This window comes from Camelus bactrianus, chromosome 13 (assembly GCF_048773025.1).
Source record: "Camelus bactrianus isolate YW-2024 breed Bactrian camel chromosome 13, ASM4877302v1, whole genome shotgun sequence".
Classification (NCBI taxonomy): Eukaryota; Metazoa; Chordata; class Mammalia; order Artiodactyla; family Camelidae; genus Camelus; species Camelus bactrianus.
The window spans coordinates 15,254,742-15,270,427 of NC_133551.1; the positions used below are offsets into that span (position 1 = coordinate 15,254,742).

General features: G+C 39.2%; 1 long non-coding RNA gene across 2 annotated transcripts; it reads left to right on the forward strand.

Moving 5' to 3' along the window:
* Window positions 1–102: 102 nt before the first annotated feature.
* LOC141573298 (uncharacterized) lies at window positions 103–14,154 on the forward strand. Of its 2 annotated transcripts, none has more exons than XR_012511139.1 (4): window positions 103–253; window positions 6,858–7,034; window positions 7,966–8,113; window positions 11,119–14,154. It is a non-coding gene; the product is annotated as an uncharacterized LOC141573298 (long non-coding RNA). The 2 variants fall into 2 exon arrangements; XR_012511138.1 differs by lacking the exon at window positions 103–253 and adding an exon at window positions 6,370–6,563.
* Window positions 14,155–15,686: the final 1,532 nt, after the last annotated feature.

Consider the following 15,686-nt stretch of genomic DNA (forward strand, 5'->3'; position numbering starts at 1 on the left):
CACAGGGTTGTTCTGGAGAATTAAATGATTCATGTAGAGCATTAGTACAGTGCCTGGAATATTCTAAGTTGAAGATTATGTTTATATTTGCTTGCAGTTTTCCTGGTTATGTCACTATGATTCAAGATCTGGGTGATGTTTTTTGTTCTTCTGTAACACTGGTGATTCAAGGCATGGTGTCCCGGAAGATTTTACCCCAGCAACATTGTTGAGGGCCTGCTGACCTCTGCCAATTTTTTATTGCCTCAACGAGGTATCTCTTTTATTTTACCTGTCACCTCTATTAAATTATAAAAAGATCTTCAAGACAGGTGACCCAGGCATGTACTTTGTTACACAGTTGATCCAGTACCCTGTATAGTTGGCTATCAGCAGAGGGCATTATCTAATAGAACATACATTTACTTCACAGAGTTTTAGAACCATCATTTCTTATTTAGGTTACAATTAGCTCCTAATGGGTCTTGGAGTTTTGCAATCCAGTCTCTACACAGCAGCCAACATGATCTTTTACAAATATAATCACAGAATGTCATTCCCTTTTTTAAAAACTAATTTTGGGGGGAGGCAATTTGGTCTATTTATTTATCTTAATGGAGGTACTGGGGATTGAACCCAGGACCTTGTGCATGCTAAACACGCATTCTGCCACTGAACTAAACCCTCCCCCTTTGTCATTCCCTCTTGAAATCTTCCAATATTTCCCACTGTCTATAGAATAAAATCTAAACTCCTTACCACAGTTTTCTTAAGTCCTTCCTGATCTGGGCTGGTCTGTCTGATCTCATATCCTGTTATTCACTTCCTGGATTATTTCGTTCCTGTAACTTCACTGTTCCTCCTGCCTGGATTTTTCTTCCCCTGGGTCTTCAAAGCATCATCCCAGATGTCTCCTTCTCAAAGACCTTTCTTCTGCTCCCTGTCCAAAGTTTTCCTACCATTAGTTTCTGTCCCATTATCCTGCTTTATTTTCTTCTGATCACTTACCCACTGTTGGATATTGGACTTATCAATAACTGGTGTTAGCTTATTTATTGGAAACTCTGTGAGAGCAGGCATCTTGCCTGTCTTGTATTCCTAGCACTGGGGACAGAACCTGGCACACTGCATGTGCTTAGTATATATTTGTCAAACTGATGAATGAACTTTACAGACAGACTAAAAAAATTTATAGAATCTAGCAGATTTCAATATGTTCTTTTAAAGCAGAGGACTCTTATCAAACAAGATGTTTGGTTTTTAAATAATTAATTTGTGTGTTTGTTTAGTTCTTTTCACTCATTTCTTGACCACTAATAGGACTCTATGCTCATAAAAAGTTGTTAGCAAATACTTGGCAATCTACCGAGTCCTTGTCCAACAAAAGCCACCACCAGGGGGAAATCAATCTTCTGACCAGTAGCTGTGGACAGTAAGAAAATCTGGCTGGAGTAGAAGCAGACCTGACCCCAGGGGACAAGGGCAGGCGAGAGGCACTGAGAGTTCTGACAGCACATCTCCTCCAGGGTTTCCCTGCAGCTCTCCAGACAGAGGCAGTAGGAAGCAGCAGGAGGCAGGGCCATCATTTGGAGCACCCAGAGGGGAAGCAGCAAGAGAAGGCTCTTTAATGCCTGCCAGAGCTGCGGTGAGAAGCTGCCCAGCCTGGAGCAGCCCTGGGTCAGTGGCTGCAGCACTGCAGAAAGGATGGCAGTGGTGCTGATGGTAGCAATGGTGGTGCCACTGTTTTTGGTGAGAAGGTTCAGAAAGAATTCAGAAATAAGGCACGGAGTCAAGAAAGCAAAGCAAGAATTTATTAAGGTGTAATTGGTACCCTTTCAAGGAAAGAGCAGGCAGACCCAAGTGTGTAGCTGCCCCGAGTGTCCTTGGCAAACCAGTTATATGGGTGTAAAAATGAATGGGCAGAATATTCATTGGCAGGAAGGGGTTTGGGGTCGTCTTCCCCGATCTTCACCCCAGCTTCACCTTCCCAGGTGGGGAGGAGGGGTTTTGGGTCCTTATTTAGTCTGGATCAGGAAGTCGGATGAAGTCGTAATGAACAAAAGGTTACATTCAGATGAGGGTATCATAAGCAAAAGGTTACATTTGGACGAAGGCCATAATGATCAAAAGGTTACATTTGGATGGTGGGGATTCCTGTCTTGTCCCACCCTTCTGCCTCCAGGACACGTGTCAACCCAGAAAGTTTTTTTTTTTTTTAATCTCTCCAGAGGATCCTGTTTTTCTTGGTCTGTCCAAGGACCCCCGTTGTTCACAAGATGTGTGGTTTTCTATCATTTGGCCTGTGTCCCCCTGTCTCTGCTCATATCTAGCTATCTGCCTGCTCTAACACCACCAGAGCAATGTGGCAGGAAACTAGGGCCTGGGGAAGCAGGCCCCCGTGAAGTGCAAGCCGTGAGGGACTTGGGAAGGAGGCAACGACTGCAGTGACAAGCAAGTGGCAGTGAGGAGAGCATTTAATCCCTCACACTCTCCCAGGTGACAGGAAGGGATTCAGGAACCTGGAATTCCAGCAGATGAGCATGTGTGATCTCAGCTAGAGCTATTAGTTTTGTTGACATTTGGCTTTATTTATCTTTCAATATCATTTTTGAGGATTAAACATGCTCAGAGATGACAGAGATGTTGGAATTAGCAAACAAGGGCTTTAAAAAAATTGTCCTTATAAAAAATTTTATAAACTGATCTTATAAAAGTGTTTAAAGATTTAAAAGTAAATATGGACTCAAGCAAACAGAGGGAAAGTCTCAGGAGAGAAATGTAAACTGTAAAAGAAAACCACCTGGAACTGGAAATGAAATATCTTAAATGAAAAAAATAAATCACTAGATAGGCTTAACAGCAAATTATATTCTACAGAAGAAAAAAATTAGTAAACTTGAAGACAGGGCAATATAAATTATTCAAACAGAAACACATAGAGAAAAGAGGCTGGGAAAAAAAAAAAAGAACAGAGCCTCACTGACTTTTGGGGTAGTTTGAGGTGGTTTAACATCAGTGAAACTGGAGTCCCAGAAGGAGAAGAGAGTAACTAGTTAGGGCAGAGAAAAAATATTTGAAGAAAAATGGCTGAAAAAAATCCAAATTTGATGAAAAACATTAACTCATGAATCTAAGAAGCTCAATGAATTCCAAGCAGAATAAAGTTAAAGAAAACCACTGTTAGGTACATTATAGTCACATTTCTGAAAACCAAGAATCAAAAGAAAAATCTTAACTGCAGGCAGAGGAAAAAGATTCATTCTGCACATGACCTAGGGAAACAATAATGCTGACTTCTCAATAAGCTAGAAGACAATGCATCCTTAAAAATCTTTGAAGTGTTGAATTAACCTGGAATTAAAAACCTAGTAAAAAGGTCCTTCAAAATAGAAGGGTAAAATTAGAGTGAAAAAGAAAGGAAGAAAGGCAGAAAGGAAGGAAGGAAGAAAAAAAAATTGTCAAATAAGCAAAAGCTGAGGGAATTTTTCAGCAATAGACATAAATACTGAAGGAAGTTCTTCAGGCTAAAGGAAGTGATTCAAGATGAAAAAATGAAGAATGCTAGAAATGGTAAATACGTGAGTAAATAGAAATTACTATTTTCCTTGTTTATTATTGAATGGGTATGACTCAATTATAGAGCTGAGTTCTTGGTGGACATTGCAGTTACCTGAGAGTCAGGAAATCTGGGGCCTAGTTTATTTTTATGATCTTAGATAAGTGGCAAGTATTCAATAAATGTTTCCTTTTTATCACTGCCAAACACCACAGAAAGGCTATCTATCCATTAGGTCTCAAATTTAAGATCCATATGAATCACTTGGGATCTTGTTAAATTAAATTACAATAATAAAGTCACTGTGGTATTGGTAAAAGGAGAGACATACAGTAATGGAATAGAATAGAAATATACCTGTTTTCTCTTTTACGTCTAACCTATTATGTCTTTATACTTATACTTTATATTTAATACATCTCTCTTATAAACTGAATAGAATTGGTTCTTGTCTTTTTATTCAGTTTTATAACCTCTGCCTTTTAATTGGGGTCTTTAGTCCAATTACATTTAATGTAATTAGTGATGTTAAGTTTATATCCACCGTCTTATTGTTTTCTCCTACTTTTTTTTTTTTTTTTTGCACTGTCTTTTTGTTGTTGTTGTTCCTTTGTTTCTCCTTTCCTTCCTTCTTTTGGACTTGTTGAGGATTTTAAAGTATTTCATTTTATCTTCTCTGTTGCCTGAAAAGCCATACCTCTTAGTTTTAGTGACTGATCTAGGGGTTTTAACACGCACCCTTAATTTAGCAGAGTCTACTACGATTTTATGTTGTATCACTATATATGTAGTACAAAAACTTACAAATGTATACTTCCTGTTCCCCTATTTGTCCTTTGCCCCATTACTGTCATACATCATACTTCTACACATGTTAAAACCCCACAAGTTGTTACTGCTTTTGCTTTAAATAGTTGTCTTTTAAATAAATTAGATAAAATTGACATTGGAGCAATCCTAGAAAACTTCCTAAATTTACTCTCTGTTGCTGTATTTTCCAAATGTAGTTTGTGAAGTTCTTTACAGGTTCCACCTGCTGGGCTGGGTGAAGCAATCCTTCAGTGAAGTCACAGTGCCATCCCAATGGCCACGCCTCAGAATCTCCTCAAAATTTACACCAAAAAAAGGAGAGCTGATGCTCAGAGAAGAAGGCAAATATGGCAAGGGAATGGGAGAAACAAAACCTCTTTAAGTCCATGTTTTAAAATCTTATGAAACTTCACTTTTTATGAAGTATAATTTGAAAAGATACATTTCTTTCTAAAAAGCAAGTTGTAGGGCTCTTGGGGGTTAGTTCACCCAGGTCCATGCTGATAATTGTATTTGAATTGTCAGCTATTCGGATTCCAGCTCCAGAAAACAAAATGCAGGTACTAAAGAATGAGTCTTGTCTTTAAATCTCTGGGCAAAGAAATATCTTTCTTTCTCTCAAGGTCATCTGGTATGGGAATAAGGGGATTCGAAGAAAATATGTCATCTTCTTGTGTGATTTTCTTTTAATAATATTGACCATAAGAGATTACATTTTTGTAATCTTAATTTTTTTTAACATATGAAACTGAGATTGCCTTAAATTTGCAACTGACGTATTTGGACTAAAACTGCGTTCAACAACATATTATACACTTCCTCATCATCTAAATGTTTGCAATCACTGTGTATCTCCATTAAAATATATGCTTATATTATACTTTAAATCTGTATTTCCTTGGGATACTCTCATATTTTGTAAGAATAGAAAGCTTATCTAAGCCTTCTCTATAATAGGAATGGAAACCTTGCTAACATCTGAATCATGCTTAGTGTAGAAAAGAAAATTGAGACCATGTGAGCACACAGTATCCCTTCTTGGCACAGAATGGTAGAGTATTGGTGTAAAAAGAACTGCTTTAAAAAAAAAACTTCAAAGTGTTACTAGTACCTAGTCCTTTTTCTTTGGAAATACTGTGGCTGTCAGGGTCACTGGCTGTGTGTCATATCCCAGTAGAGAGCACGATTCATCAGCTGTGGACATTCTTTGCATTCTTGGTGGTGTTCATGGCTGTTCCTTTACCTCATGGGTTGTATGACACCTTTGACTAAAATAAGCCCTCAGGTTTGTGATTACAGTGCATCGGGTTATTGGGCTGGTGGCTGGCCTTCCAGCTGTCCCCCAGCCCTCAGCTCACGGGAAAGCAGTCACCGTTGTAAGTGTCACAGTGCTGTTCTGGTAGGTGACATCCCCAAAACTGGTGGTATCCAAAAATCTTCTGGTATAAGAATTATTTTCTTCTGTTTTGAATTAATGAAGCAGAAACACAAGCTGTGAGTGTGTCATATTAGTTTTATAATATTAGTGTTTGTACCGAATGATGGCAGGAGGGCAAACCAGGTTGAATCCCTTATTGGTTATTACTAGTTGGTAAGACTCCTGTGAAGGCTTATGGTATTAGGTGAAATCATGTGAAATTGCTGTTTGTGTAGGCAATTTTATATGGCTCTAGGAGATAAGATGTATTTTAGTTACTTCTCTCCACCTCATTGTGCGTCGGCCACAAATATTTTCAATTAATACATATATTTTAAAATTAGAACACAAAAGACAAGATTTCTTTGCTCTCATTCTTGCTGTTTTTACTCTGGCATTGCTCCCTGGCTCTCAGGGAAATGGAGAGTCTGTCTAAAAACCATCTTCTGACATTTGCCATTCTGTAGCCCCCTGAGAGGTAAACAAATAAAAACATAGATATTACTCACTCGGTTGTGGGTTAAAGTTATTTTCAGATTCTTCTGACAATAATTTAAACTCACAGCTGTTTCTTTATGAGTGTTTATGAATTCTTTTTTATAGAGAAGACAATTGCATCACAAGAATATTCTAGAAGTGTTGAAATCCCACACCCTTCCCCTCCTTCCGTATTTTCTCCATTTGCAGTTTCATCTGTATAGAAAAGCAGGTCTGGCAACTTCTGCTGAGGCTTTCAGTACGAAATGCCACCTAAAAAAGCAACATATATTTTGAAGATCAACTTTCTAAAATTATATTCAAGTAAGTTAAATTTTAGATGTCATCCCTTATAGCTAAAAGTAAACACATTTGACTTAATCATGTTAATCAAAAATGCATTTGCATTCAAGGGTTCTTAGATATCAGTACTCTTGGATGGATTTAAATTATATTGACAGAAAACATCCATTTCCTCACATTTTCAAATACCAAGCAGGTTTTAGAACTTGGTCTATACCATAGTTGCTTTTGGGGGGAAAAAAAGTGTGATTCGGCCAAGGCTGATCTTGTTTTTCCTTTATTCTTGAAGCCAGAAGCAATTACTTTTCATTTCAGGATTAAGCGGCTGTAACATTGCCACTCGTCGCCGAGGCTCCTGGTTTCAGCATGTCTCCTTGGTTCCCAGCCAGTCCTGGTGTTGAGGTAGCAGCTGTGGCTGGGAGTGTCTCTCCAGCCCGCATTCCTTGGCTACGAATTTTGCAGCCCTGTTTATCTGATGAAGATCTCCTCGTGGTGAGTTGCCCATGACACTGTCACACAGACGTTAAAATGAATGATATGGAAAGATACTGAATCTTTTTCCTTCTGGAATGCCAACCAATCCTGAATCTGCCCAGTCCCTTCGCTCTGGCTGATCACCACAAAGTCCTGGTGCTAAGATCTGATGAGACCTGTCTGACATAAACCGAATTCTAGCAGGATGCCTAAACACCCTCTCTGTGAGGCCATCACCCAGGCCTGGTCAGAGAATTTTCAACAATTACTTTTGCCCAAGCATTAACTCTCACTGCGTGGCACTGATGGTTTACGTCCATTCACACTTTGAATTTAGAAATGCTGTCCCCCACTTCAGCACCCAAAGACCTCTCCTCCTTCTCTTGACACCCATGACTTTACTGAGGATAGCTTGGGATGGCCTTAGAGCATGGCTTCCTCACTACTTCTTCAATTTGCCTTCCTAAACCAGACAGTGAATTCCTTGAGAGAGAAGCCCCTGAGAACTGGTGACACTTTATACAGACAGGTAGAAAAAAAAATTTGGACAGAAAAACTTTGGTTGCTCTTAGTAATCCAGAAAATTTGCCTTAACGTTCAGAGCACTCTAGATCGTCTGCTGTGATACATGACTGCTCTCCCTTCCCCTGCCTGCCCTCTGCTGGAACTGCTCACGAGCAATAAGATGGGCAGAGCCGGACATCGTATGGGGAACGTGGGAAAACAAGAGGCTTGTCCGACTGAAAGGCAAACTGAATAACTGTGATTGAGTCCACAACCTAGATCTCTGAAGCTCCCACTATGTGCCTTTGCAAAACTCGCAGCCTCATTACAAGACCCCTTATTGGTTCAACCGTGCACGGGGGTGTGATGCTGCCTGCTGGCATGAGGTGGACCGCGTGACCTTGTGTGTCCTCCTTCTCCTCCTCTGTGCCTGTTTCATCTCCAGATGGCAGAGAGCTGAGCCGGGCAGTGCCCCCTCCCAAACCCAGATGCCCTCCCTGTTCACCAGCCCCTCGAAGCCTTCACCGCCTTCACATACAACAGGCATTTAAAGCGTCTGGCAAGACTGCCAGTTAGGTAATGCAATTCAGGAGGTAAGTATGAGACTCTAGGCTGGTTTCCTGTTACGCAGGGCAGCAGGATGTGACAGCTGTTGAGGCAGCCCATTTGCCCTTGGAGGCGAGAAGCAAGAATGTCTGTTCACTAGATGACCTCTCTTTCCTGCTGGCCCAGGGGTGGCTAGATGTTATGGAAAAGAGAAGGAAAAAGATGTTTTTTGCTTTTTTTTTTTGTATTGTTAAAAGAGGGCACTTTCTGGGGAGGCAGAATTCATTAGCTGAATCCATTTCAGTATCAATGGTTAATTAATTTAGGCAGCTTTAATGCACTTTTATTATGTAGCCTTTAAGAGCTGTTCCGGTAAATGTCCATCCCATAAATACTAGCATGACTCTATATGTATGATACCCTTTTTGGAAGGGTGAATCTGAATTATTCTCCAGATATTAATTTGCACACAATGCTCTCTGGGCAGTGCATAAATGCTTTCTCATAGTTTGAACATCGTTCAATACAGTTTTGAAGTGGGGAATAAACCGCTCAGGTATGACTACATTTTAAGTCAGTGGGTAAGTCATTCTGGTTGCCTCCCAAAACATAATTGTGAAAATCAGTTTTACCATACTCTGCCTGAATAATTGATTTCCACATTTCGTTCTGTAAATTAAACACTAGACTTTGAATTACTAGAAGAAATAGCACAGTTAGCCAATAAACCTTTCTTATAAAATGACAGCATTTTAATTTATTATATGCATTAGCATTTATTCCTGCCTAAGATTTCATCAATCAATTTTCTATTAAAAAAAAATGTCTGTGGAAACAACAGTGGAGAAGTGCTGAGTTCCAAAAGCAATGTTGTGAGAGGCAGCAGGGCCAGCATTCTGGGCACATGTTTAACTGAATTATAGTCAATAACTATGTGGCTCCAAGTATAAATCCACATTTTTTTGAGTATCAAACTTTTGAACTAACTCTCTTGGAATGTCAGAATTTAAACAAAGAAAATATTTAATTTTCACTATTTAAGAGATGAGCTGTTATTTGTTCAAAATTACAGCAACCTCTGATATTATTTTAAAATATTTATTTTGCCACTTTGACAGGCTTCTTCCACACTGCTCTTGGGTTTTAATTTTTTTTTACAGTGGTACATTTCAGTAGTTGGCTTCAGATTAAATGAATATTAGCACTTGGTGGTGATTTCATTAATTAGTTGCTTTGGAAAACTATTTTAAGCTGAAAGTTACTCCAGAATAGAAGCTCTAAGAATCAGTTCCATCAGATATATGTTAATTTAAGATCATTTAACTCATTCAACAAAACTGTATTTAGCACATGTCAGGACTGACTTGTCCACAGGCAAGGTAGGCGTAGCACCTGGAGCCCACAATACTTCTAGGGACCTGGGCAAATATTTTAATTTCTTTCCAAATCAATAGAAAAAAATAAAATTTTAGGACAAAGAAAATGTTATTAAATTATGTAATACTAGTATATTCATCTTTATAGCGACATGATAATAAAATGTAATTTTTAATATTTTTTATGGAGGAAGAGGTCCATGAAAGTTAAAGTTCCCAGGACCCATGCAAATGATAACATAACCTATGCCATATTTCACCTGTGCTAGATTCTAGAGATAAAAAGATGAGTAAGACACAATTTCTATGCCCAAAGCACTCACAGTCTAATGAATAAAATGGGCATAAAGCAGATAGTTCATAATATGGTTTCCTTGAATTTGTTTGAAATAGTGATTGTAGTCTGAAGACATGAGAGTTTTATTACAAAATGTCATTCAATACATAGACCTGGTCTTTCCTTCTTTTAGTTAAACTTATGCAAAAATAGGGTTTGCATATATTTGAATGGTACATGGACAGCCTGACTATATGTTTACTCCTTTCAAACACTACTGATATTAGCATCCAGATATGTAAGTCAAAATGTTCATATCTTATAAGTACATTTCATAAACAAGACCACAAAGGAAATGCCAGGTTCTAAGTTCTTATGGTTCAAGGGGGAAAATGAAAAATGAGGTTTGGTTCTCCCTAGCAAAACTTGCTTACATATGTCCTTGTGAGTTTTACTGAGGCTTCAGACATGGAACAGAATCTTGGCTGCACTTTCTGTCTTCATAAAATTTCTCATTTGTATGAGATTCAGCACTCATTTTTCCAATTACTCTTTCTAAATGCTGTAATTGGGGTAGTCAGAATGTTCTCTTTAATCTAAATCTTCCTTGCTAATATTTGGTCTTACTTTCACATTTTTTGTTGTCAGTTGATTTCTTTTTACTATTTTCTATTTTTAAGTCAATTTTACCTGCATTATTTTATCATACACATAAGCTTTTTGAATAAGAAGGGCATCACAGGACATTGGAAAGAGTACAGGCTCAGACAAACCTGGGTATGAATCCGAATTCTGTCACTCAAGCTATGTGACCTTGGTCAGTTTGTTTAAACTCATTGCATCTCAGCTTTCTCATCTATAAAATGGGAATCATTATGCACATGTTACAAAATTGCTGTAGGAAATAGAACAGTATATATTCAGCCTTAGGCCAGTACCTGGAATGTAGTAGATGCTAAACAAGTAGCTGCTGTTATTATTTGCCATATTTTACAAGTTAAGAAATTGAACACAGACATATTAAATGTTGGCCAACGCTGAGGGGCTAGGGCACTCATTTATTACTGGAAAATTGCCACCTTACATTTGATTAAGCTTTATTGAGAGTGAAATTGTAGGTCACAAAAAAAGGTACAGAAAAAGCACTACATCAAAGCAACCAGATAATCAACATATATTTGCACACCTTGTGAGTGTAAGGTATTCTGTGCCCTAGTTGGGCCACTTTGGTTTGCAAATGACTGAACCCTAACTTGCCCATGCGAAAAGGAGAACTCGTTGGCTGGTATAACCCAACACGGGATGTAGGGAGCTGGTCCCGGAGGTGTGCAGGACCTGTGGCAGGAACATTTTCGGGGCTCACACTATTTCTAACTAGTGTGTCTGGTGCTCTTTGCAGACGGCTTTCTCCACGCCATGGGGAACGTGGCTCTGAGCAACCTTGGTCTCTTCATCTCATCCAAACAGCTCTTCAACCAGCAAAGATGAAGATTTCTTCCTCTCTGACTCCAGCCTGAAAACAATCCCAAGCATGAGTTGCATTGGACCAACTTAGGTCACATATTCTCCCCCAAACCTATCACAGCCAGGAAGACGGGGTAATACGATTGGTCCAACTGAGAGCACGCATCCATGCTTTTCATTAGAATTTTTTCCCATGGAAAGAGATGCATTGGGCACACAAAGATAGTAACCTTTATCTTCTATGAGCGGTAATAGAATAATTAATGTGTTTTTGTTAAAGTTGGTTTAAAAAGCCAAGAAGCTAGAACCTCAGGATAGCTGGCTAAGATTCCACAAAGTCTGATAGGACATGTCATGTGGACTTTTCAGCCAAGAAATGAAAACTATTATACTTTTGTCTCCCAGTGTGTTAGCTCATAGAGTACCAACTTAAATTTATTTCTTAGTATGCAGACATTTTAATAGAGAAAGTTACAAACACTTGGGTACTATCTTAGAAAAAGTAGACCCTCTAAAGAGGGTGACTGAGGGCTGCACCACAGATGAACATCACTGTTGTTTGAAAACCTTCAGGGTGCTTTGTCCTGTGGGAATGCATTATTCTAACACTTTGCTTAATGTTTTTGCTTCCTGTAGAGTGGGCTGAGGATGGGACCTCAAAACAGACATAAATTGAATTCAATAGTGGATGAACGTCTCCTGAAGTCTTTGCCAGGGTTATTGCAGACATTGAGCTGTTTGCTTTTGGCCCCAGTGCTTCAGTGTCCACTCACTATTATATTAGCGGGAGGACTGTTGTATTGTATTAGAGATCTGGAGAGCTTGTGACGAGTAAAGAGTCAGTGTTTTGACTTTTTATGCCAGCATCATCACTTCTGCACTCGTTTCACATTTCTCCTATCAGTTGGGCTCTCAATTCAAGGTTACCTTGATTACTTTCAGATCTTGAATCATGAATCTTTCTAAACTATTTTTACCTCCAAATGCCCTTGTCTTTTCACTGACTCACTTTTTCTTCTTTCTGTCTCAAAACCAGAGATATCCCTAACCTTTTCCAGCACCAAATTCTTCTCTCTTTCACCTCCTTAGAAAACTAACTCCATCCATTACTTCATCTTCTATTTGTAGCTCCAGTTATTGCTCTCTGACGCATGTCTCCTCACTTACCTGCCTACAATACTATCTCCTTGAGATACCATCAAAAGGGGTAATATATGAAGAAGCACACGGTTGCTCTAAAGTGGAATATAGCCATGATGGAATATCATTGCTTTCTGATCTTTCTCCTTCACTCCACAATCTTCTAAAAAAAAGAAGTCAGTATAAATATTTCTTGATTTTGCTTTCTTGCTACTCAACTCATTACTTATTATCTTAAAATCTGACCTCATTCTCCTAACTCAATGACCTGGGGTCCATATCATTGCTTGTCTTTCTTCTAGCTTGTGACGCAGTCGACCATGCCTTCCTCTTTTGGTTTCTATAACCTCACTCACTACTTTGGTTCACCTTCTCTCTCTCTGACCACTCGTATTTTAATGATCATCTTAAATGATGATCATTAAATGATGGTCCCCATCATTCTGTCCTTGCTCTGTCTCCTCCTGCCCCCCTCTTTCTCATTCTCATAAATACTTCTTGAAAGAATTCCCAGATCTCTCTCTTCACTTCAACTTCTTTGTTAAATGCCTGCTGAAAACTTTAACCTACATATATTAATCAGTAGCACCCAGACACAATGTGTGCTCAAATCAACTCTAATCCCATCTGAAATATCTTCTGCCCTATCTCAGCCAACATCTCTACCAGTCACTTAGGCTTGAGGCCTTGGTTCCATCTTGATTCCCCTCCCTCCCCTAGACCTGACTCCAATTTAAGCCATATTTTAAGGACACATTTTCCTATTCACCTGCCTTCACTCTGTCTCTCGTCTCTGCCTTCTCCTCCTTCAGGCAGTACGGTTCCAGCTGCTGGAGCAGCACACAGTCTATTATTCTGCTTTCAGTGAGGTTGTCCAGAAGTATTTTGTGGCTCTACTTCTTCCTTTCTTCCTCATCTTTTTCTGTTTCTGAGGTGAATAACCCTTTGAACTTTAACCACAGAGATCACTAAATCTTCTACACAAGCACCCTTCTCATAACCCCAGTGGACACTGATGCGTTGAGAATGGCCTGCATAACACGTCTAATTAGTAACGGGTGTAAGCTGACTATTGTTTGTCAGCAGTGACGTGACAGAAATACATCTCACAGCCATGTGTCTTACCAACATAATCTGCATCTTCAGATAAGTCAGTATCTTCATATAGGACAACATTTCGAATGTATTTGATTTAGAAAGCTGAGGTTTTGAGGCTCTAATGATGAGCTAATGAATGCACTTTAAACATACTGCTTGAGTTTTGATGCTTTTCTAGCAATCATCAGAGTATAATTCCAGCTTATGCGGACCCTCGTCAGGAACATCACCTTCCAATCTCTAACTTTATTTCTGCTGATTCTATTAACAAAGAATGATTAAAGTCAACTTCAGTCTTCCCAGTTTCACCCTTAAAGACATGGGATGTAACAGCAGTGCACTGAGCAGCTGTGAAAAAGAAGAGGGAAGCTCCTTGCGTGTTACGTGGACTGATCTCTGTGTGGACTGAATTGTTTGTGTCTCCCCAGAGTCCATATGTTGAAACCCTAACCCCCACCCTCGCTGCCGTGTGATTGGGAAGCAGGGTCTTTGGGAGGTAATTAGGGTTATCTGAGATCATGCAGGTGGGGCCCTCACAGTGAGATTATTACCCTTATAAGAAGAGACACTGGAGAGCTTGCTGCCTCTCTCCGCCACGTGAGGATGCAATGAGAAGACGGCTGTCTGCAAGTCAGGAAAAGAGCCCTTCCCAGAACCTGATCGTCCTGGCGCCCTGATGTAGGATTTCCACTATCCAGAAATGTGAGAAAATAAATTTCTGTTATTTAAGCCACTCAGTGTAAGGATTTTGTTATGGGAGCCTGAGCTGACTAATACAATTTCCAAGATTTATTTTTAAAGGAGGGGTGGTAAGAGAATGCCAAAACCGTGCACTATTGAAGTTTAAAAAAAAAAAAAGAAGAGAAAATAATCTATATGAGTAGGTAAGTCCTTTGAAGTAAAGGAGAAACTAATAATGTTGGTTACTTGTTTTGGGGAGAAAGGAACTTGGCAGATAGAAGACCGGGCTGGAAAGGGGACATCGCTAAACATCTTTTATACTTTTGATGCTTGAACTATGTGAATGTGCTATTACTTCAAGAAACTAAATTAGTAAAATTTATTTTTAAAATGATAACAAAAACATTTTATTTGGAAAAACAAGATTATATTGAAATAAGGAAAATACTGGTTATGTTGAAAGATGATTGCTGGTTAGCAGAATAATTATAGCAGAAGGTGACATTTGATGCAGGCACAGTTTGAAGAAGATGAAGGAATATGAACTATTAATTGTATTAAACTGCTTTCTCAGACAGTTCCTTAATACTCCCCATGACAATGTAGACAGTTCTTATTGTCTACTGCCCCTCTCTTGGATCTACATTGGTTACTGCCAGCAGAGCTGGAAGTGCCCCATGTGACACGCATTTGATTGAAAGATGATGGCCCCAGATTCTCAAGCACTCTCTCATCGATGCCCGGATGGTCTCCGAGAGTAGTGCCTCTCCTTCAGCTTCCCTCAGTTGATGGTCCTATATTCAAGAATGCAACTGCAGAGAAAAGGATCTAGTCATTCATTTGAAAGAGGTCAATGTCTCTTCCGTGGAACTTTTCTTGCAACTTACTTTGGACAATTAAGCATCCAGTTGTTCTAGAGACATTATATCATATTACCCCAACGAGTTGTCCTTAAATGTAATTCTGATCGTTTCATTTCTGTTTAACATCTGTCAAAGATTTCTTCTCCATTGGCCATCTAGCCTTCACCTGTCTTTCTACCCCCATCTACTCAATTTAAGCTGCTTTGCCAGGACCCTAGAGTGTTTTGGGTTTTTTTTCCTGTCTCCAAGCCTTTGTAAATGTCATTTCTATTGCCTGGACCACCCTCCTATTTGTTCCTTTTGATGAAGCACCCCTAAACGGAGATGAGTGCTTTCCCTGACATCAGCCTATATTTATTGAAGCCACTGAGATTTTCTATGTGCTCCTTCCATCAGATTCAAGAGGTTCAGGGGCCATCGGCTGTTCCTATTTTTTATATGTATACTTTTGTTTAATTGCGTGATAGTCATTTTACAATGTTGCATTGATTTCCAGTGTAGAGCGCAAGTTTTCAGTTATACATGAACATATACATATTCACTGTCTCATTCTTTTTTGTGGTGAGCCATCATAAGATCTTGTATGTATTTCCCTGTGCTATGCAGTATAATCTTGTTTATCTATTCTACCTATGCCTGTCAGTACAGATTTTGAACTCCCAGTTTACTCCTTCCCACCCTCCACCCCTTGGCAACTGCAAGTTTGTATTCTATGTCTATG